At 43.3% G+C, this 24249-nt stretch overlaps 1 protein-coding gene across 20 annotated transcripts in view; it reads right to left on the bottom strand.

The window, feature by feature from the left end:
• TRERF1 (transcriptional regulating factor 1) overlaps positions 1-24249 on the bottom strand; it is a 210015-nt gene that overhangs the window by 101217 nt on the left and 84549 nt on the right. For 16 of the 20 annotated variants that reach the window (XM_044929970.2, XM_044929963.1, XM_044930027.1 and 13 more), the window contains one exon: positions 22131-22213. The exons of the other annotated variants lie outside the window; for them this stretch is intronic. The gene's annotated coding sequence lies outside the window, so the exon portion shown is untranslated. The remainder of the gene's footprint in view (positions 1-22130; positions 22214-24249) is intronic. 20 annotated transcript variants of the gene reach the window in all.

Here is a 24249-nt window from a genome sequence, read left to right as displayed (position 1 = left end):
TGAGACACCTGTTATTTTTCCGGGAGATGTGGCTTATCATCACAATTCAGCAGGTTAACCAGCTCTCTGGATTGTGCAGAGGTCCCAGGTCTAACCCTGACTTGGCTCCTTCTTCCAAAGCCATGGAGCCCACACCCCTTCCACATCTTGACCTGGCCAGGTGTTTGATGAAGAAAATGGTTACCAGCCACAAACAGCAAGTTAGCACACCTGCTGGCACCCCCCAGAAGAAAATTAAAAATCTGTTCCTCAATTTATCTTGGGAACAGGAACTTCAACTTTAGTTGTAGGAAGAAGGCCATTGAAGTGTTCATTATCAATTCATATGCCAACACCCCTCCTTGCTGCAACCCCAGGCTTTGGTAATTATTAGTGGAGCCATCTGCTCATCCTAATGAAATGTGCAATCTCCTGTACATATAATTAGTGAAGCTATTTTAATTAATTGAACAAATTAATTAATTGCAAAGATAGTGCAACCATTTCCCAGGGACTGCATCCAACTCATTTATGCTCCATGTGTCTATGGGGCTCCTGCAGAGGGCAGAGCCCCACACTCACACGCTGAGAAGATGAAGATGTTCCTGTATCTTCTCCATCAGCAGAAACGGAACCCAATACACACAGTCACTGGTGATCATCTGTCCTACTTGGGGTAACCAGTTTATCCTGGTTTTCCTGGGTTTGTCTTGGAGTCAAAGTCCCGAAGGGAGGGCTGCCTTGATCCCAAGCAAACCAGGATGGTTGGTCATCCTGCTTATGCTTGACCTGAGTCCAAGATTACCACCACCACTGGAAAAGCAATGGCTAGGCTGGGTATCCTGTAACATAGCCTCCTGCCACAGCAAACATTACTAATCGATTGAGGAGCTCCTACTTACTTAGCTCAGACTGAGCCAGGTCCAAAGCGTTCTCATCTTTGCTTTAGGCAGTCACTATTAAACACACTGAATAGGAGGGTCAGAAAATTAATTTTCCATCTGTGTCCTAGAATCATAGAAGCTCTAGGCTAGCAAAGACTTTGGAAGTCTAGTCTACTCACTCATTCAGGGCTTAAATCCCTCTACAGTATTCTCCACAAGTGACCAGCCAGGCTCTCCTTACATACATCTAAAGATGGTGAACTATCTCTTAAAGCAACTCGTCCTATTGCCAACAGTGTTGGCTGTCAAACTCCTTCCTTAGATTACTGAAACTTCTCTCTTATCAGTCTCTTTTGGGGGACTATATCCTGGTGCTTCAAATAATGACACTCAGTTATTAAATTCCTCCCAAGTTGTCTCTTTTCTAGGCCCAATTTCTGCATGTTACTCATATGGCTTGGTTTAAAGTTGGAGTGTTGTCCCTGTCTTACAACATGCCGTCTAAGCCTCTCTTGAGGTGTGGAACCTCTCTTGAGGTGTGGTACCTCTCTTGAGGTGTGTGTCCCCCACACCAGTTACCCTGCTCCTGGTGGATTCTCCACCAGCATCTGGCAGCTCCATCAGGCACTGACTCATACCAACATCCCAGTGCCATTTCTAAACATGCTCCTGTTAAGCCACAGCTCCACTCATCTGCCACAGGACTTCCCTGGAGCTTATGCTTCATCTGGAGTCCCGGGATAGGAGAAGCCCCATGAGACGGTTAAGAAATATCATATAAATTACTGGCGGCCAATTTCCTTGTTACAAACAACTTGCTCTAAAGGCTTGCTTAAAAGTAATTGTTCAGAATCTTGACAGAACGTAGCCACAGAAACCATATTTTAAATGATGGTTAGACTCCCAGGCTAGCCCACAAAAGCCTTCTGAACTCACAACGTACTTGCAGCATAAAACGAACAGTGCTATTTTAACTACATGCAGCCACCATTTATATTATGGTTTCCATGGAAACACACGCTCGCACTCCATTTCAGAGAACCAGACACGAGGTGAACCCGGTGCTGCATTTACTCTCGGTGTCCTCGCGGGTGGCAGGGTGGGTAGGGGTGCTGACCCCAGAGGAGAACTGACCCTAGACACTAGCCCCCGCCAATCCAGCTCTGTTCAGACCCACAGGTCTTTTCAAGGGTGCGGTCCTAAATGTACAATGTCCTACGCACATGAGGGCCTGTCGGGACCAGGGGAGTCAGGGGACCCTTGGAAAGAGGCCAGTCATCATGAGTATGAGGTGTGGTTGTGTTTGTGATGGTATTGCTTGTCAGCAAGTTCCTGCAGACACAAGAACAGGGACAGTTCTCAAAGTCAGAAACGTAAACCTAAAAAAGCCACTGATTATCGTGTCCCTCTCTAAGTCCTTCAGAGGCATGGTTACAAGCTGGTGTCTGTGGCGATGGGAGGGGAGGGAGAAGAAGATGCAGTGATGTCTAGTGGACCACAGTGGGGATGCCGAGCAGAGCTGCTGAGTCTCTGTTCTTCCCTGTAGAAGTCCATACCTTTGCTTCTTTCCACCTTGACCAACCATGCCCCACTCCTTACTGTCCTCGGTCACCTCTGAGATCCACTTCTCTTCTGAGGAGACAGACCGTGGAGCAATCAGGAAGGTCGTGGCCCATGTCTCTTGGGCATCCACCTGAAACAGGAGCACCTGCCCTGACCTGGAGGAGGGCAGTGCCTGCATATGGACTGAATAAGACCCCAGAACCCACTTGTGCCCTGAACTTGTTAACTAGAGAGGCCAGCCTCCTCCAGCCTCATCTTCCACAACTCTAAACTGAGCACCATGTCCTCGCTGGGCAGTTGTGATTAATAAATGAAAGGCAATAATAATAATGATGATGATGACGATAACAGCTGAACATTTTGGTAATGGGTCTTACCAGCACTGTTCTCTATGCATTTGCATGAACTCACTTAAACTGTATGAGAGTTCTATTATTTCACAAGGAAGGAAACCAAGGCCCACAGACGGTGGGTAATTTGCTCAAAACTGTGCAGCTAATAAGCATCAGGGCCAGGAGTAACAGATAAAAAGCTGCTTTGGAAACTTATGTTACCGAAACGGTGGTCACTCTTATGGTTACTGAACAGCATAGGGCCCTGCCTGAATGCTCTAGTCTGGATTTTCTTTTTTTTTCCTTTTATGATTTTTGGTTTTTGATGTGGACCATTTTTAGTATCTTTATTGAATTTGTTACATTATTGTTTTTGTTTTATGTTTTTGTGTTTTGACCGCAAGGCATGTGAGATCTTAGCTCCCCATATCCCTGCATCGGAAGGCGAAGTCTTAACCACTGGACCACCAGGGAAGGCCCCTGGGTTTTCTACCACAGGGGGACCTAAGTGGGTCCTGTCCCAAGCTCCCAAGGCTCAGCTGGTGTGTCTCCTCCAGCCCCAGCCCTGGACCCTGTGCAGTCTCTCAGCGGCGCACATGTTTGCTAAACATCACCGCCACCAGGGCTTCCCTCTCACATGACCACCCTGCTCAAAACTGTGAAATGCACTTTACCTCCTTCCCTCCCTCTCACCCTCCTTATCTCATTTTTTTTCCCTATAGCACTTAACCACTTTGTAACCTACTACATATCATTTTTATTTATTGTCGGTCTCCCCAAGGAGACCACAGGTTCCAGGAGGCAAGGAATTTGATCTCTTTTGTTCAGTGCTTTACCTCCAGCACCCAGGACAGTGCTAGACACGTGGCAGGCATTTGGTGAGTATCGGCTGAATGAAGGACAAATCCATTTTTATTGACGTAGGGAAAATGTCCGTAACATAGTGTTCAGCAAAAGAAAGGCCCCTAAATTTTATATAAAATGATCCCACCTGTGTAAATACATTATGTGTGTCTGAACACAGAAAGAAAATCTAGAAAGATACCCAGGAAAATGTTCACTGCGGTTGTTTCTAAGGAGTAGGAGTAAATTAACTTCCTTCCAAATGTTTTACAAAGACCATGCGTTATTCCTATACATTCCTAAAGCTATTTATAGTTGAAAACAAACACACTTGTGTACGCTCGTGGGCAGACACACAGCAGAAGCATGCAGCTGGTTATCAGTGACCAGAGCAGGAAGTCAGGACAGTGACAGCCCCGAGCACCCACCTCCCGCATGGTGGGCCACGGCACATTCCCACCCACCCATCAGCAACGTCAAGAGAAATCACAGGATGACTTCTACAGGGTCTGGGACTCAGCAGTGCCTCCTTCGGAACTCCCCCCAGAAGGAAATGAATCAACAAAGGAAAACTCTCTAAGATCCAACCCCATTCCCCCACCTCTCTAGAGCCCTCTCAAGAATTGTTTAATCCTATGATTATCTGTAAATTACATTAGAATGTTCCAGAAAATGTAAAGTGAATCCAAGACATCAAGTGAGGCATTTTGGAACTAAAAACTCACTTTGCAATTAAAAAAAAAAAAAGCCTCTTTCTCTCATGCCTGTGTTAAAGAGGAAGTCAGAAAGAGGGAATTCCACCCGACACCTTTGGCTTGGGCCTGGCTCAGGTGCCAGCCTCCGTCAAGCTCCCCTCCTCCACGCCGCCCGCCGATGTGCTCTGCATACAGGTGCTCACAGGAGCCTACCCACTGACTCACGTATCCTTAAATCACACGAACAGTAATGACGTGCTAAGCGAGGGCCAGCTGTGGGCCAGCACAAGGTCAGGTGCTGTGAGGGGGAAGGAAAGGAGACCTAAGATGAGACGCGTGCCTTCAAGGAAGGGGAGAAAGACGGAAGAAAATGGGGCAGCACTCACTAGCCATGTAGTAAGAGTTCTTCCCTGGTGGTTCAGTTGGTAAAGAATCCGCCTGCGATGCGGGAGACCTGGGTTCGATCCCTGGGTTGGGAAGACCCCCTGGAGAAGGGAAAGGCTACCCACTCTAGTATTCTGGCCTGGAGAATTCCAGGGACTACAGTCCATGGGGTCGCAAAGAGTCGGACACAACTGAGCGACTCACTTTCAATAAGAGTTCTGAAAACAAACAGTTGAGTGTGGGCAAGGAGGCTGCAGGGAAGAGGGCAGGCTAGGCCCAGGCCTTGCCGAGAGCCAGGCCCGAGGTGCCCACGACACAGGGGCTGAGGGCTGAGGCCCGGGCCCAGGCAGGTGGGCCTTGATGCCCGCCACAAGCCCTGCCACCTTCCTGCCCTACCTCCCGGGCACAGCCTGCCACTCTGAGCACTGCGTGTGCCTGGAGAGCCCCCTCACCAAAAGAAGACACTCGCATCCTGAACCAAGGGAGGTTTACCTCTAAGTGACAGAAATTCTCATAGCTCAGTTGATTTCTGGAGCCAAATGGAGCCAGAGAGGGGGACAAGGTAGCACCTGCAATTCTGTCCAGATCCGGAATGCTGCTCAACCCACAGTGATTCAGGAAATGGTCCAAAAGGCCTCTAAGCATGGAGATGCAGGCAAGGCTCATGGCTTGGCTTGAAAGAGCTAGGTAAGAAGTGGCAGAGGGGGACAGATATAAAGAGAGGAGGGGGAGAGGCCAGATGAAGGAATTCGCAAAGGGAAAAGAAATCAAGAGATCCAGCCAGGGCAGGGATGGGAGCCAGTGGTATCCAAAGAGACCATGTGTCCTGGTTTTCTAGGGACAGACAGGTGGCCCAGGACTCAGGACTTCCAGGACTAACACCAGGACCACCCCAGGCAAACCGGGATGAGTGGGTCAGCCCAGCGGTAGCATGCCACTCAGGGATGCTAAGGGGTTTGTCATCCCTGGGCGCTCTCCCTCCCTTCTCAAGGACCTGTCACTGCCCACCTGTACCTGCAATGAAGATTGAAGATCCCGTGTGCCTCAACTAAGACCTGGTGCAGCCAAATAAATAAGCTAATAAATAATTTTTAAAAAGAAAAAAAAAAAAGAAACAACAGAGGGGTTGACACACCCAGCTCCTCAGCCCAGCCCCATCCAGTCTCCACCTCCTCTGCCCTTTCAGAGCTTCACTTCCCATCTACCTCTCCCCAAAGCAGGTCCCAAGAGGGTAAAATCCACTCACTCAGCAAGGTCTTACCGGGCACTTACTGTGTGGCAGAGACTGTAAGGGACCGTGGAGAACACAAAGAAGTTATGGTTCAGTGGTGGGGGGTGGAGAGGGGTGGCAAGGTGGGGCTGGTTTAGAGAAGGTGAGAATGATTCAATTAGTCAACACTTAATCACACAGCCCTTAATATAACAGACGCCAAGAACTGCAATGGAGGAAGAGAGAGAACTTACCAGACAACTATAAAACCACTGTAAGGACGATGATGGTTGATGCAGGGGCACCTCCTTTGGTTACTGAACCAAATACCAGTGCACCTCACTTTAGCCTGGAGGTAAGTGCCATGGAGAAGGAGGGAAGGGAAGGAGGGAAGGAGAAGGAAAAGAAAGGAAAGAAAGAAAAAAAGGAAGGACAGAAGGAAGACCAAGCACTGACCTGAAAGAGCTAACAACCTACCATACAGGAAACAATTAGTGCACTGGTGCTAACCTGGAATACGGACCTCCAGCACAGAGATGCGGAGCTGGAGAAAGTCCATCGCTTCCCAGAGGAAGTACAAAAAAACCCTGAGATGAAATCCTGATGGAGGAGGGTCTTCCAGGCAGGGAGAAGACAATAGGCACTTGCAATTTTTCCCAAAATGAGAAAGCAAGGGTATGGTCCTTATTCAAAATGTTTCAAAATGGCACACCCATCACAGGTCCTGGGTTTGAGTATCTTGCCAGTGGTGACTTTCATAAATGTAAGTTACATTTAAGTGGAAAGGCAGGCATCAAATCTAATTCAGTCGTCCAGACTAAGGCGGCAGGGAATCAACACATAATTTTCTAACACAGATCCGTATGCATGCTCCTACACACACACACCCACACCCCTTAGCCTTTCTCTGAGTGTCTATCCTCAAGTGATCCAAACCCCATCTCTCTATTAGGAGAACTCTGTAATTCAGGGAAAGGGAAAGTGAATTGCTAGGGACAATCTACAAATTAATAACTGGGAATTGACCACACTGGTGATTTGCTATAATGATATTCACAGAGTATGAGCAGAAAGGGCCACGTGTGGTCTGACGGTATATTGGTCAGTCAATAGAAGTTAACAACTATTGACTGACTGTCTGTTTAATGAAGAACCCTTGGCTGGTGTTGGGGGAGTGGGCAGGAGGAGCCCCTGGGCAGGTCTGGTAGGAAGAAGGCAGGATACAGTGAAAACAAGCGGAAGACATACGACACTGAGCCTGAAAAGGCCTTGGACGAGTTGATCCCGGGTGAACTTCCCTTCCTCATCTATGCACATGTCCTACCTACTTCTCAGGCTCATTTCCTGAAGTGAGAAAATCTAAGCTTGAGTATTGGGCAAGCAGAAGGCTCTGTTGAGGTGTCATGGGGCTTAGAGGTGCCCCCCAGCTTCCCTTTCTTCAGTGGCTACCATAAAAGAGAATAAGAAAACGTCTGGAGGAAACCTGCAAAAATAGAACTGAGACAAAAACTCTGATTCTTCAGCTTATCAAGGAGGGTTTTCCCTCCTGTCATCTCTTCTGTCACTAGGACCCTCCCTGCTCTTGAAGGACAGGAAGCAGATGAAGGCAGGCCCAGCAATAACTGAAGGCTTACCCCACTTTCTCAGCAGTCCCCTGAGTCCCCCAGGTGGTCAGTTCATCCCATCCCGTCTATACAGTTGTGGTTCAGAAAAGCAGAGGATACAAGTTGAGCCAACCAGAGGCAACCAGACTCAATTACAAGCCTTTGGCCGCCCCAACAGGAAAGTCTTCATCATCTTCTCCCACTGACTGAGAACAGAGCAAGAGAAGCCTGGGCGGCCACCTTGGGGGCAGAAGGGGAGGTTGTGCCTGAGAAAGGAGCCTGCAATGAAGGAGAGAAACTGGGTCTCAGGCACCTCACAGGAATCTCGGGAAGGCCTCACCTGATGCCAGGATCTACTCCTGGACTTCTCCATCACATACGCCAACCCATTTCCTATTTTTCCTTAAGCCAGTTTGGGTTGGTTTTTAGTTCATCTGTCACCTAACTTGGAGAAGGAAATGGCAACCCACTCCAGGATTCTTGCCTGGAAAATCCCATGGACAGAGGAGCCTAGTAGGCTACAGTCCATAAAAGGAGGGAAAACGTGGCTCATCAATGCTATAAACCTCTCTAGTCCCTCAGCAAATCCACAAACTACCCAGGAATTCACTTAGGAAGTGAATCCTATGGTCCTCCTGAGGGGTGGACCTTAAGGAAAGAAACAAAAAAAGGCAATCGTAAGCAGTAAGTCTTCAGTGATTGCTTGGGCCTGCCTTTATCTGCTTCCTGTCCTTCAAGACCAGGGAGGGTCCTCGTGATAGAAGAGATGGCGGGGGCAAAACCCTCCACGATAAGCTGGAGAATCAGAGGTTTTGTCTCAGTTCTGTATTTGCAGGTTTCCTCCAGACATTTTCTTATTCTCTTTTATGGTAACCACTGAAGAGCGCAGAGGAACAATACGGGTATCCCTCTGATTTATTTTATATCTTAAAAGATTACGTAGGGCCTGCAGTACTGAGCTCATGTTCAAATTAAGTTTGCTGGAAATCTAATTTGGGATGAGTAATTTAATTTGGCTACTACAATTAAAAGTGGCACGGTATTTGTGTTTTAGAGGAAAACCACATTAGATTCATCTAATCTTATTAGGTGAATATCACATTTAGATCACATTATATCTAGGACAGATATATACTGGATTGATTTCTTTCATAAATCACTCAGGGGACCAAAAGAGTAATCTTCTCCCTGCTTCCCACCCACTCACCTCACACAGGTCAGAGTAGGGAGTGAATGTGGAAGAGGACTCGTGGGGAACTCTGCAGCATAGCCCTGGAATTCGTGTCCCCCAAACACCACTTAAAGACAATCCCTTGGGGACTTCCCTGGTGGTCTAGTGGTTAAGAAGCTGCCTCAAAATGCCGGGGACAGAGGTTCAATCCCTGATGGGGGAACTAGGATCTCACATGCCACAGAGCAACTAAGCCCAAGAGCCACAACCAGAGAGTCTGTGCTCCACGATGAAGATCCAGCATGACCCAACGAAGATGCTGTGTGCCACAACTAAGACTCGATGCAGCCAAATGAATGAATGAATAAATACTTAAAGAAACTACCCCGAGCATTATGCAGAGGAGTAAACTGAGGCGTTGGTCGGACAAGAAACTTGCACGGGGTCGCAGTGAGTGAGTGGAAGAGCTGGGACTACAACGCAGCTCGCGGGGCCCCGCCATGCTACTACATGTGTTTTTAATAAGATCTAACATGAAAAATAGCCAGAGGGCCTCTGCTGCTACTCACTCAGCTAAAACCATGGGGTTGTCAGATATCACCTGTCTTCCTGCCTCTCCTAAGTATCTTGGGAAGATAAAGAAGGAGGTCTTACCATCTCCATGGGTGACTTAGACTAGCACCCCAAATCCTTCTGGGGAAGTCTATTTTCTTGATGAAACCCCCTCACTCCCAGATAACTAAAGTTCACATTAAAAGCATTCAAACCATATGATGGATCATAAGAAAAAAGAATCTGCTTTGCTTTTTTAACCTCAGGAGTACTGCTAACTGGGAAGATGCAGCAGGTGTGATATCACACATCAGGGTTTCAACTGTAGAGTTTAATCTAAAAAAATTAGGTTACAAAAGAAAATCAAGGCAAGAAGTTAGATAAAAAATATCTGTAACATGGGCTTCTCAGGTGGTTCAGCAGTAAAGAATCTGCCTGCCAAGCAGGAGACTCGAGTTTGATTGCTGGGTTGGGAAGATCCCCGGAGGAGGAAATGCCAACCCACTCTAGTATTCTTACCTTGGAAATCCCATGGACAAAGGAGTCTGGCAGGCTACAGTCCATGGGGTTGCAAAGAGTCGGACGCGACGGAAGCAACTTAGCATGCATACATGCATTTCTAACATATGACAAGTCAATACACACACTGCATGAAAATCTCTTATCAGTGATTGAAAAAAGATGGAACACTGCACAATAAAAATGAGAAAGGATGCAAAGAGGCAATTCACACACACACGCTCAAAGATTATCAATGACCACATGAAAAAATGTTCAGACCCATGACTAAGCAAAGCTTTCAAATTCAACAATGCAAAACTATTTTCAACAAATTGACAAAAATCTAAAACAACTATAATGCCCAGGACAGTCAAGGGTGCTCTGAAATAAGAATCCTTAAACACCACTGATGACAGTGTAAATTAGTCCAATTTCTGAAGGGCCATCTGGTATAATATATCAGCAGCCTTAATACTAAGCAAGAATTTTCCCCAAGGAAATGATCAGAGGAATGCTCAAAAATTTATGCACAAGGACAGTTATAGCAGCACTAATCACAATAATAAAAATCTAGAAAAACCTAACTGTACTATAATAGAAAAATGGTAAAATGAAATACAAGGAACACCGTGTAGACATTAAAACTCATGCTTTTGAAAAAGATTTAAAGACACAGGGACATGCTCACAAAATGATGCTAAAATTCAACACTCAGTAGGATAATTCCATTTTGCAAAGAAAATATATATCATATACTTTATATGTATTCTAAATGTAATGCATATTTATATCTATACAGGCTTCCCAATGGCACTAGTGGTAAAGAAGCTGCCTGCCAATGCAGGACATGCAAGAGACACAGGTTCGATCCCTTGGTTAGGAAGACCCCCTGGAGAAGGAAATGGCAACCTGCTCCAGCAAGAAAATTTTCCATGGACAGAGGAGCCTGGTAGGCTACAGGCAAAGAGTCAGACACGATTGAGCACACGTACTTATATGGTATATATTTATATGTATTATAAATGCAATAAATGGTGGCAGATTCAGCCAAAAGTCCAACAAATATTCATATTCCTCTTTCCAGACTGTAAGGTTTTCACTGGAAAATGGCTGCCCAGCCAGGGACTTCATTTCCCAGCATCCCTTGTATCTGGATGGCCCCATGTGACTATTCCCACTAATGGAATAGAGGCAGAAGTGAGGAGAGGTGGCTTACTCCCAGGCTGAGGTGGGAACTTTTCTTTCATCTGCCAACTATGTAAGATGTTACAGGAAACCCAGACGAACCTTTTGGCTAACTCAATAGAGGCAGAGACCCCAAAGCCCTAGCAAATGAAAGAGTCATAAGATGGAACTGCTCATTGGAGGGCTGAGCACCAATCAGGAGCATCTATGCTGGACTGAGTAAGAAACCTCTACTGTGTGAAGTTATAATCGGGGTTTTGTGTCTTCAGCAAGTGTTACTCTAACTAATACACACATATAGAAAAATTACTGAAAAGTAAATTACCAAATTTTATCTGATGCACTGTATGATAAAGTATAAGGTAAATTTTCAAGTGTATTCTTTCCACCACGAACATGTCTTATTTGATAACCAATAAAGCTATTAAAATAAAAAAGCAAACTTTAGAGGGCATGTTATGTAATTAAATCTCTATTAAAGTACTTAATAAGGTAACAAAAATTAAAACTTAGAAAGTTACAAGACTCAAAAAAAAAAAAAAAAAAAAAAAAACCAGATGTATAACATTCAAAAATCTACTAAAGCAATTCCAGACAAATGATTGTTCAAAAATGACCCAAATTTAAATGACAACAAACTAGGAAATATTGCAACTTACATAATATATGAAATATTTGTAACTATTAATATGTAAAGAGCACTTAGGAAACAATAAGTGAGGGATAAATACAATCATTGGGGGAAAAGATATAAACACCCAGTCACAAAATAGAAAATACTAACATGCCTTATGAAAATTCACTAATAAATGCAAATTAGAATAAGAGAATCTTTATCCTTTTATCAGATTGGCAAACATTTACAAGATTGTGAATATAGCACCTAATGTGTCTGAGCTTATGATAAAATGGAGGGAGTTCAAAATGGTATCATATTTTCAATAAATAGTTTGGCATGATAGGAAAAAAAAGCTTTTAAAATGTCTTTGACCTTCTCCGTATTTGTCAAAAGAAATAAGCAAGTACATAGAATTGTTTGAATAGTGAAAAAAGTGAAACAACTTAGATACTCATCTGTAAGGTACTTGTTAGATACATAAACGATGGCATGTGTGTGTGTATTCACATACTGGAATAATAAATAGCCATATTTTTAAATTATTAAATTATCTAAATGTGCACAACATTGACCACAATATAAAAAAGCAGAGTACAAAACAACACAGTATACTTTCTTAATTGTTTAAAAGTGTATATGTATAGAAACTTATAAGTGCATACAGAGAAAATACAGTGAGATTTTTATCAAAATGTAGTTCTCTCCCAGTGGTGGGATTATGGGTAACTTTCACGTCCTTCTCTATACTTTTCTATGTTTATTTTTATGTTTTATTATAGAAAATAATAAACATACACAAAAGTAGCAAGAATATACTTACCCACGGCCCAGCTCCTATTATTATACATAGCTGACAATATTTCATCCATATCTCTAGATGCCCCCTATCCCTGGATGATTTTAAGGTAAATCCTGGATTAATATACCTGAGACATAAGGACTTTTTATAGTTAACATACTCAAACTCTCCACTGTACTATTTTAAAGTAAATATCCAATATTTCATTTGCCAAAAATCTTTAGCATGTATTTTAAAAATATACTCATAACAATATCACACCTAAAAATTAATAATTTCTTGTATCAAATATCCAGTCAGTGTCCCAAATTCTCCAGTTATCTCATAAATGCTTTTTTACAGTTGGTTTATTTAAATCAAGATCCAAACAAGATTAACATTTGTATTTGGTTAATGTCTTTTGACTCTTGTAAAATTTATGACATAGTGCCCCCCATCCTTTTCCATGCCATTTTATTTACTGAGAAAATATGGGTCTTAGCTCCTAAGAACTTCCTGATCAAATCCCTGCGGTGTCTTTTAACAGGCTTCTCTATTTCCTGTATTTAATTTCAACTGAGATATAGTTTAAATGTCTAATCTACTTCAGGTTCTATTATATTTTTTGTAAGACTATTTAAAATCAATTGCATTATTTTTATAACCAGACAAAACAATGAAGCTAAAAAACAATTTTTTAAAGGAATTCAAAGAAACACCAGCCTTTCTCTAATTCACCCATTTCAGCAATTCATCAAAACTCAGTGTCCAAAATTTTTTTGGAAGGCAGGCGAAGCCAATGCTATCTTACAGGAAAGATGCTCAGTAACTATTGATGGACTGATCCATTTTTCAAACACTTTCCTTTTACAGTTGAAATCCATTTCCCCTTCTGCCTCAAAGCTATAAATCAGTCCACCACCCTCTGAGCAATGGCACACCCTCCAATGGAGGAAGCTTACGTCATCCTACAACTGCGTTTGTCTTCAATTTTCCTTTCCTTTTTTAAAAATAATGTAAGCACATAACTGAAAGTGTGGAAATGAGAGAAGATGAACGAAGGAGACAATCACTGTTACCTGGACACTCCGTCCCATCTTTATTGCTGTTGTTCAGTCACTAAGTTGTGACCGACTGTTTTGCCACCCCATGGACTGTAGGCCGCCAGGCTCCTCTGTCCATGGGATTTCCCAGGCAAGAATACTGGAGTGGGTTGCCATTTCCTGCTCCAGGGGATCTTCCCGACCCAGGGATCAAACCCAAGTCTCCTGCTTGGCAGGTGGATTCTTTGCCACTAAGCTGCCTGGGAAGACCACCATCATTATTAGGGATACACATTTTGTACCCAATTGTAATCAGTGAATACTGGTTTTAATATTCCTTTAGTTAACATTAAATGCATTTTAAATATCTGCAGTTTATATGAAGGGTATTAAAAATAGCAATAATAAATGCAGGTGTGTCCACAGACCAGCATAAGGAAGAGATTTTTACCATGCTCCTAGCTCACTCTATGGGCTGCTCCTTCATCCTAGCCTTGCCCCCCATCAATATTCTGAATCTCTGTTTACACTCACTTGGTCTTACAGGTCTTGGCACATGAATGTGGATGTCTAAACACTGTATCATTGGTTTTGTGTGCATCTAAACCTTATGTAATTGGAATCACACCGCAGCTATTGTGCAACTTGCTTTTTTATTTAATGTTATATTCCTGAGATGCTTCTGTGTTGTCATAGCAGCTATGGTTCATTCATTTTAACAGCACAGCTGATATAGTTACATTCCACAGTAAGACTATGCCACAGTTTATACTGCAATTTCTGCACATAAAATTATATTGTAAATATCTTGTCACAATGCTACGTATCCTGAAAATAATTATTCATTATAGTAGAGTATTATGCTGAGAGAAGAACTATTTAATTTTATAGTTACCCAACTGCTGGACATTAATTGTGTGAATGTCTGTGTATGTTTGCTTTGTAAATAATGCATCAGGGAAGCATCACTGTCTAAACAGCATATTAAATATTTTGCATTATTTCTTTTGGAGGGGGATGTGGAAAGATAGTCCACAGAAGTGGTATTACTGGATCAAATGTATGAATGAATAATATAGCTCCTTAATACATTGTAAAATGGCTTCATAATAATGTAATAACATCAGAACTGGGGTTATCATTAAAAATGGGTTGTTTTGCTAATTTGTTAAAATAGCACTTTACTGCTGTTTTAATCTACATATCTCTTGTTGCAAAATTGAACATTTTCCACATATTTGCTTAGTGTTCTCTTTAGGTTTTCAAGGGCTCTACCCAGGTTTCAGTGTCTTCCTTTTTAATTTGTTGAGCACATAAGAAAGAATAATTTCTGTTAGTTACTTTTCCCAGGCTATTGTTTTCTCATTTGTTTTTTACATGAAGAAATCTTTGACTATCCTGTACCTTGATGGACAATTCTTTTCCCTTTTTAGTGTTTTTCTTTTGCTTCTAAGCAATATTCAATTCTATTGATTTCCTATGCATCTACATTTTGCACTTAATTGTTTAATCCATCTGTAATTCATTTGGATGAAGTCAAATGATTTTTTCCAAATTGCTAACTAGGCATCGAAATTATTTATTGAATAATTTTCCCTTTCCCACTGATTTGTGATGACTTCTTTATAATTTATTAAATTATATCTGTGACAGTCTATTTCTGAACTATCCTAGTTCACTTATCTGCTCCCCCCTTTTCTTCTAGCACCACAATATTTTAATTACAAAAGCTTCATAATGCATTTTAATATCTGAGAGTGCTATATATTTTAATATCCAGTAGATCTAACTCCCTTCCTCCAAAACCATTTTCATAATTCCCCTTGAGGTTCTCATATATGTATTTTTCCAAATAGACTTAGAACCATCTGGTGAAATTTTTAAAAATCCTGATGAGACTTTTGAAAGGAATGGCATTAGACTCATGAACCAATTCCACAAGTATCCAAATCCTTAATTTTAATCTCACCATTTAGAAATAAGGATTTTAGCAAATCTCTTTAACTATTAATTTACAACTAAGCAATCTGTAGTTAATGATTATTTTATTATTTTCTTTACAGTATTTATTCTCTAAAGTTACTATTTTGATAACTTTCTGCATTGGCTTTTTACTTTGATCTCAGTTCATATCCAGTGATACCTTTCTGGGGCTCCAATAAAGTACAAAGCCAATGGACTCCACGAACTCAATTTTCCTTATCAGATTAAGGAATGGTCATCTTACATAGTGCATTCCTCCTTTTTAAGTGGTTTGCTGAAATTAGAAGTTGAATTGATTGAATGTACTTTTGATATTAATGAGATCATTACATATTTTTACTTAAACCATTTCGTGAATCAAATGAAAATATAATGTATATGAAGCCATTCCTACATTCCAGGAATACAACTGACTTGGGTATGGTAGAACACTCACATGCTCTAGAGTTGAAATCTACTCACTAGAATTTTATCTCATATTTTCACATTCCTAAGCAAGATTGGTAATAGAGCCTCCCTTTGGGGACTTGCCAGATCTGTTATCAGGGTCATGTTTGCTTGAAAATAGGATCTGGAGGTTTTCCATCTTTCTTCTAAACCCTGGAACATTTTATACAACACAGAAATTATTGGTTCTTTGAAAGTTTAAAAGAATTTTCAAAGGATAGGCTGAAGGGTGGGATGGGGAGGGTGATGGGAGGGAGGTTCGGGAAGGAGGGGACATGGGTGTACCTATGGCTGATTCTTGTTGATGTACGACAGAAAACCACAAAATTCTGTAAAGCAATTATCCTTCCATTAAAAAAATTTTAAAAACAACAACAAAAAAAATTCCACCTGGCATGTGTGTGTGTGTGTTCCTGTGTGCACATCTCTGTCCATGTGGACATTACTGTGTTTGTATACATTTAAAATGACACTGTAAGCTACTCATCTCTCATGAAACAGAGAGCAGTTTTATTGTAATTTACTGCCTTTTCTTCCCCCCATGAAACAGGAAGAAATGCCCCAAATGATTAAGTGCTAAGAAATAACCCATTTTCCCAGGCTTTGGTTCCAAGAGCCTCCTTTTCAGAGGCCCACCAAGTTATAGAATACTTCATGGGAATACTGAGTGCTAAACCATCCAGATTTCATTGAGGCTGACCAAGTTTGGCAACCACAACTTTACCACTGACATATGAAACTAAGAAATCGAAGCTCTGAAAAGACAAGGAGATCACCAGGCTCCTGCAGGTTCCCTCCAGCTATGCGGTAAATGTCGTCCAACTTTCTAGTCCACAGAACCATCTGCTCCAGCTTGGGAACGCTGCACCTCTCCCACAGCAAGGGAGGCTTGTAACTCTAAGGCCTCCTCTGCTTACTGCAGGGCTCCTGGACCTTCCAGGAGCGTTGCTATGGGCTGTTGTCCCCACTCCCCCAAATTCTTATGTTAAAGCCCTAACCCCCAATCTGATGGGATCAGGAGACGGGGCCTTCAGGAGTCAATTAAGTTAAAATGAGCCACAAGGGTGGAGCCCCCATGATAGGAAAAGTGTCCTTATAAGAAGAGGGACTTCCCTTGTAGTTCTATGGTAAAGATTTCCCCTTTCAATGCAGGGGGTGCAGGTTTGGTCCCTGGTCAGGGACCAAAAGATTCCACATGCCTAGTGGCCAACACATGTATACCTGTGGCGGATTCATTTTGATATTTGGCAAAACTAATACAATTATGTAAAGTTTAAAAATAAAATTAAAAAAAAAAAAGCAAAACTTAAAACAAGCAATATTGTAACATATTCAGTAAAGACTTTTAAAAATGGCCCACATCAAACAAAAAAATTTCTTTTAAAAAAACCAAAGGAAGAAGAGGAAGAGACACAGAGCTTCCTCTCTCCACAAAGAAGAGGTCATGTGAGCACGCAAGATGGCAGCCACCTAGAAGCCAAGAGAAGAGGTCTCAGAATGAAACCTACCTTGCCAGCACCTTGATCTTGGACTTCCTAGCCTCCAAAACTGTGAGGAATAAATTTCTATTATTTAATCCACCCAGTCTATGATATTTTGGCACTATGGCAGCCCAAGCCGGCTAAGACAAGAGGGTTGTGGTAATGTCGGCCCAGAAGCACACCAAGCTGTAGCTGTGCAGACGGCATAGCCTGCTGTGGAGATTCACCTTAGGAGAAGCAAGTGGCGCAGAGTCTGAACCAGTTAAGACTGAGCGTCTATTAGACCACGCAGGGACGGTGCCATATGAGCATACGGGACAAGACAAATAGGGCTCCAGTGACACCGTCCCCAGGAATGAGGCGGGGAACAGGGCAATCACTGAGACGCGAGTGTCTGCTTAGAGTGGTCTGCTTTGATCCCAACCCAGGGATCAAACCAGCATCTTTTAAGTCTCCTGCATTAGCAGGAGGGTACTTTTACCACTGGGCTTCCCAGGTGGCTCAGTGGTAAAGAATCCACCTGCAATCCAGGAGCCCCAAGATACGTGAGTTCGATCCCTTGGTCGGGAAGATCTCCTGGTGGAGGACATGGCAATCTACTTCAATATTCTTGCCTGGAGAACCCATGGGCAGAGGAGCCTGGTGGCTACAGTCCATAGGGTCGCAAAGAGTGGGACACGACTGAAGCGTGGGACACGCTTTAGCACACACGCATGCACTTTTACCACGAGCGCCACCCAGGCAGCCCTGCTTTTTCTTGAGGAAGACACATTTGAATTCTACAGAAGATCCACAAAATGTTAGGATTAGGTGCCCTTTGCTCAGTCAAGGTGATGAGTGTCAGGATAGCCTGGCAGGATGGCAGAAACCTCACAACCCTCTTTGGCGCTAAGATTCCACGATTCCATTCAGGGTTTCACACAGACACAGCTAGCAATCTTTTGCTCCCCTCATCCCAGTCATGGCCCCACACAGAAGCTTAATCCTGGGCTGGAAGGCCACACGTATTTGCGGCAAAGCCATGCAGGCAGGTGAAGCAAAGCAGAATGAGAAACATTTTGTTGCTATTTTGGATGCTAGGGGTGGTTGGGTGTATGTTTGGTGTTTTTTATTTTTTAATGACTTCAAAGGCATCTTAAAAAGTCACCCTCTTTTGACAGCTTCAAGACGTAATTGCTGCTACAAGTTCTAACACTTATTAGCAACTGACTGGTAGACACATTGCTTTTCTCAAAAGTACCCTTTCCTTTCTGAGGCCTTTCAGACCAAACTAAGTTTTCTGTGTGTGTATGTGTGTGCGTGTGTGTGTGTGTGAGCCAGGGCCTACGCACACACAGAAACACAGCACACCACTGAAAGCCAAAGGAAACTGAACAAATTTGCCATTTTCAGTGATAAGTGGTGGAAAAGGAAAAAACTACTAACATGTCTTTTCATTTGAACTATTTATTTATTGCAAGATCTTCTTCCTATCAGTGGAAAATTAAACTAACAATTCTAAGTTAATGACTTGAGAGTAAACAGCTCCTCTTCTTTTAGACAATGAGTTGGGCTTATCAAAACTTGTGTTTAAGTGAATTTCTCCTGTCCCTTTAAATCTAATAAAGACATGATGTCAGTGAATGCCTAGGCTCCATGAGAAGCTTCCTAAAACTATGATTTTTCTCCGTACAGGTGCATAGTAACTCCCTATATCCCCAACACCTGTTAGGCACAGTTGCAAGGAAGCATCCACCTTTAACACTGTTTTCACAGGTGTTGCCAGAAAAATAAGAAGAGCGCAATAATCATTCCCAAAGCTGAATGTTTTCAGTGTAAAGATTCCACTCCTTAGACTATCTCTTTCCTACTATTTTAGCAACAAGATGGTCCTTTCTTTTATGAAATTGTCCCTCCTTAGCGAAATAAAAAAAAATTGGTAGCCTTAAGCTAATCCCCTCAATTCTTTTTGTAGTTTCTTGGTCCAGGCGATCTATTGTACATTTGAGGATCACTTCTATACAGCATCCTCCAAACCAAGGAATTTAAGGTCAGTCATTCAGTTATCACCAGTTCTCATCTACTTTATCACCATGGTGACCAGCCAGTCTTGGGGGCAACAAACAACCTACAGAAAATTTAAGTCAGTGTTCAGCAGGGAGGAGAATGAAAATTTTTACAGTTTATAAATGTGTGGTCTGTAAGTTCCTGGTCACTCTGGAACTTTTCCCTCCATCCATAAGCCCCTCACTGAGCCCTACCCACCCTGCATCCTCACAGTTATCACCTCACATTTCAGAAATCAATTTCAGGGTGCTGTGCCAACTTGTGTTCTTCCCACCACTGATCTGGGAACCCCAAACCAAGACCCTTCAGCTCCTAGAATTCTGAGGTCAGCCTGATGGCACCCAAGGCTCTTGAGAATAATCCACAGCATTCTATCAGATAAAATTCCACTGAAATAAAAGCCCACGGCTAGCTTCTCTCTACTGCAACATCTCACCCAATCCAGATGATCCTAAAGTCTATCCCATCCACCCAGGAAAGCTCAGCTGTGGGAAGCCAAAGCTGAGGAGGGCCACCTGCCTGTCCAGGAGCTCCAGACAGAGAACGGCGGCAGGGAAATCAGTTGGTCATAACAGGCTCTCAGCTACTTACAAGATTGTTTTTCAACCAAGAATACATTAATATGTAAAGTTAAAATTCCCTGTTCTCCAGGGATTATGAAAGTGAAAGTGAAGGTCACTCAGTCGTGTCCAACTCTTTTGTGACCCCATGGACTATACAGTCCATGGAATCCTCCAAGCCAGAATATTGGAGTGGGTAGCCTTTCCCTTCTCCAGGGGATCTTCACAACCCAAGGATGGAAACCAGGGTTCCCACAATGCAGGCGGATTCTTTACCAACTGAGCCACAGGGAAGCCCAAAGATACTGGAGTGGGTAGCCTATCCCTTCTGCGGTGGATCATCCTGACCCAGGAATCGAACTGTGGTCTCCTGCATTGCAGGTGGATTCTTTACCAACTGAGCTACCTTTAATTTAACAGTGTGCTACTTAAATTTTTCTTTATTTAATTTTTCCCCAAAAATTAATTCTAAAAAAAAGTTTTAAAATCCATAAACACTAAATATTTTAATACCTTCACTTACCTTGTCTCTAACTGAGCTAATCAGTAACATATATTTGTTGTAAAGAGTTAATTTCCTAGATTAACCATGCACATAAACATGTAAATATGACAATATTTTGAGTTATATGAAGTTAATAGAGAAAACATTTACTGGGCCACTGGGCACTTTGCTTGGATTACCTCAGTTAATGCTAATAACAAACCTATAAAGAAGGTGCTTTTCTTATTCCCATCTTATAGATGAGGTTATAGAAGAGCAACTTCATTACTGTAATTTAATCTCCACTAACTCAGAATTCGAGTAGAGTGTTTATTCTGGCTATAAAAAGTTTGAATATGCATATTAGAAATAAAACAGCATTATACAAGTCATAGTTAACCTCCCAGAAAGTCCTATGTTCTAAGACATACTGAAAAGCAGATCAGTTGCAAGACTTCCAACGGGAACTGTTTGAGAAGGTTCTGTCTGAAACTATGCTATGTTAAACACTTTAAAATTCAGACTTCCACTATCTAAGAGTGGGTTTCCTCTCACTGTTACCCCAACAATTAGTAGCTAGTCTATAGATTATACAATATAATAGATATCATTTGTCATTCCCTCCACGTCCATTTCCCTCCTCCCACAACAGTATCCAGACCTGTGCTTTCCCCAACCCAGGTGCTCTGAGGAAAGCTGACATATCACCCAGTGTAGAGATAGGCCAATTAGGAAATAGCTCCCATCCCTGTCAATCAACAGGGGGTGTTCACCTAGCCACTGTGATTGGCTAAGGAATGAACATATGACTCAGTTCAGGCCAATGAAATGCCAGGGTTGGCTTTCTGGGGAGGGACTTCTGGAAAAGATACTTTCTCAGTCTTTCAAAGAGTTACTGGAAAGGATGCTTCTTTCCTTCTGGCTGGAGGGGTATGCAACAATAAGCTCAGAAACTTCTGTGGCCATTTTGCCTCCAGGAGAAAAGCAAGCCCTAGGATGCACTGACACCATGGAAAAGCAGCTGAGACAAGGGAAGAAACTGGACTGCTGATGACAAGTTGAGCTGCTATCACACATGTACCCTATAGTCCATCCCATCTCTGCATTTTGCTGGTACAAGTCACTTAATTTAATTCCCTGTGCTGTGGGAGCCCCTTTGAGTTCCGTTTTATGACATTCACAACCCCAAAGAATCCGAAATGGGAAATAAGCAGTCATCCACAGCTTTTTCCTAGCACTTGCTCAGATTTTGCTTTGCCCTGTTTCCAGTGGTTTTGTGTTGTTTTTCTTGAAAAAATACAACGGACTTTCAAGAAACACTTTCATGAACTAATGAGTGGCCGTGAGCAAGTCACTTGATCTCCCTGTGTCTTTTCAACTCTAGAAAGGGTAAAGTTTGACTGGAGGGTTTCTGGGCTCCTTCCAGCTCCCACAGCCAACGATCGGTTCCATGTAGCTGACCCAATAATGCAAAGTTTCACTCACTCAAATCAATGAAAAGCCCTATTTGGGTTCTAAAGTAGAAACATCCCTTTTAATATATTCCAAGTGAGAATATATTAAGAGCGCATCTCTTGGTCGATCAGGTATTTTCCATTTGCGCCTGGATATCCACCCCTGAGGGGGCTTCCCTAGTGGCGCAGAAGGTAAAGAATCTGCCTGGAATGCACACACGCATGTGGGTGTCCAGGCCCAGTGCAGCTGACCTCCAATCTGTGGGCTATTTTCCACACCACAAGGATCAAAGAAATGAGCATTCAAACACCCAGAATGTCAGAGAAGCTACCTGTTTCACGATTAAGAGGCTTAATCTCTCAGGGTCGTCCTGCTTCTGTGTCTTCCTCTTTCAGCATCCTCCAGAGCCAGGGCCTGTAGGGGTGACCCAGAAAGCACATTCAGGATATCTGGCTTCACCATGGGGACAGATCATATCAACCAGGAGGGACTGAAGAAGCAGCTAAGGAGGAGCCCTGAAGAACCCAGCAGTGGAAGGACCTGCCTGGTGAGAGGCCCTTGTAGGGTTCCTGGGGGAAGAGAGGATTTAAGAAAGAAAGACACTCAATTCTAAACTTCTAGTCACTCAGGTCCCAAACCCAGGAGTCATTGTGACTCCCCTCTTTCCCTTACACCCTATGTCCAACCCATCAGCAAATGATGTCAGTTTTATCTGCAAAATACATGCAGACTCTCACCATCTCCACTGTTACCACTTTGGTCCAAAAAGCTTCTCTTATTAGCATATTGCTCTAACCTCCTAGCTGGTCCCCATACTTTCATCCTTGCCTGTTTATAATCCATATATTGTGGGTTGAATTGGGTTATAGGTTGAATTGTGTCTCCCCACAATTCCTACATGAAAGTCCTAAGCCCAGAACCTTAGGACATGACCTTATCTGGAATAGTGTCGAAGCCAATGTCATGAGCTGTTAAGCTGAGGTCGTACATTATACACTGAGCAGTAAGTGTGTTAGTTGCTCAGTCGTGCCCGGCTCTTTGCGACCCCATGGACTGCAGCCCACCAGGCTCCTCTGTCCATGAGATTCTCCAGGCAAGGACACTGGAGTGGACTGCCATTTTGATCTTCAACACTGAGCAGGGTGGGTCGCTAATCCAATGTGACTGGTGTCCTTACAAAAAGAGGAAACTTGGACACAGACACCTACGCAGTGACAGCACCATGTGAAGACTGGAGTCACACTGCCACAAGCCAGGAAATTACCAGAAGCTAGGAGAGAGGCCTGGAATGCATCCTCCCCTAGAGCCTGCGAGGCAGCGTTGCCCTGCAGACATCTTGTTCTCAGACTCCTGACCTCAGAACAATGAGACTATAAATTCCTGCTCTTTAAGCCACCCAATCTGTGGTACTCTGTTATTGAAATACTAGCAGACTAATACACTAGGCTCCCCACAGCCTCCTAAGTGATCATTTAAAAATCACTCTTCTGCTCAAAACATTCCCGTGTGCGTGCTGAGTCACTTCAGTCGTGTCCAGCTCCTTGCGACCCCATGGACTGTAGTCTGCCAGCCTCCTCTGTCCTTGCGATTCTCCAGGAAAGAATACTGGAGTGGGTTGTCATGCCCTCCTCCAGAGGATCTTCCCGACCCAGGGATCGAACCCATGTCTCTATGTCTCCTGCATTAGCAAACTGGTTCTTTACCACTAGCACCAGCTGGGAAGCCCAAAACAATCCTAGAGTGTCTCATCTCTCTCAAAGTAAAAGGCAAAGTCTTTGAAATGTCCCACTAGATGCACACGACCTGGCCCAGCCTCCTCCCTGAACCCTTCTCTTCTACTCTGCCCTTCAGTTTCCTCCAAACACAGTGGCTTCCTCTTACATCCCAAGCAGGCTCCCACCCCAGGGCCTTTGCATGTGCTTGTCCCCTGCCTGGAACACTCTTCCTCCAGGCATCCTTCACTTCCTTCAGGTTTCTATGATAATGTCACCTTCTCAGTAAGACCCTCCTAACAACCCCAGCACCCATCCCCCTTCCCTGGTGTATCTTTCCTTGTTTCACTCATCACCACCTGACTTTTATTTATATTTTTATCCATCTCCCCTCACACTAGATTAGAAACTCCCTGAAAGCAGGGACCTGGTATTATGGTATGCCCCAGAGCCCAGCACACAAGAGATGCTCAAGAAATAGTGGCTGAGAGGTTTATCTGCAGAATGAACGAAGGCAAGAGAAAAGAGAGTTGCAAGAAGGAGGAAGTTGTCCACAGTGTCAGAAGTAGCAAAGGCTCCAGAAAGATAAGGACCAAAGTGTCTGTTGGGTGTGGTCACATGGAGACCACAGGTGACATGGGGAGAGCAGTTCATGTGGAAGCAGGAGCCCTGTGCAGCAAACCCATTGCATCCTCCCTTGCACCCCTCACACCTCCCAACGGCAGAAGCTGGCCTGAG

The sequence above is a fragment of the Bubalus bubalis genome, chromosome 2 (assembly GCF_019923935.1).
Source record: "Bubalus bubalis isolate 160015118507 breed Murrah chromosome 2, NDDB_SH_1, whole genome shotgun sequence".
Lineage (NCBI taxonomy): Eukaryota > Metazoa > Chordata > Mammalia > Artiodactyla > Bovidae > Bubalus > Bubalus bubalis.
The sequence above is the reverse complement of the archived record's forward strand: the minus strand, read 5'-3'. Positions and strand labels throughout refer to the sequence as shown.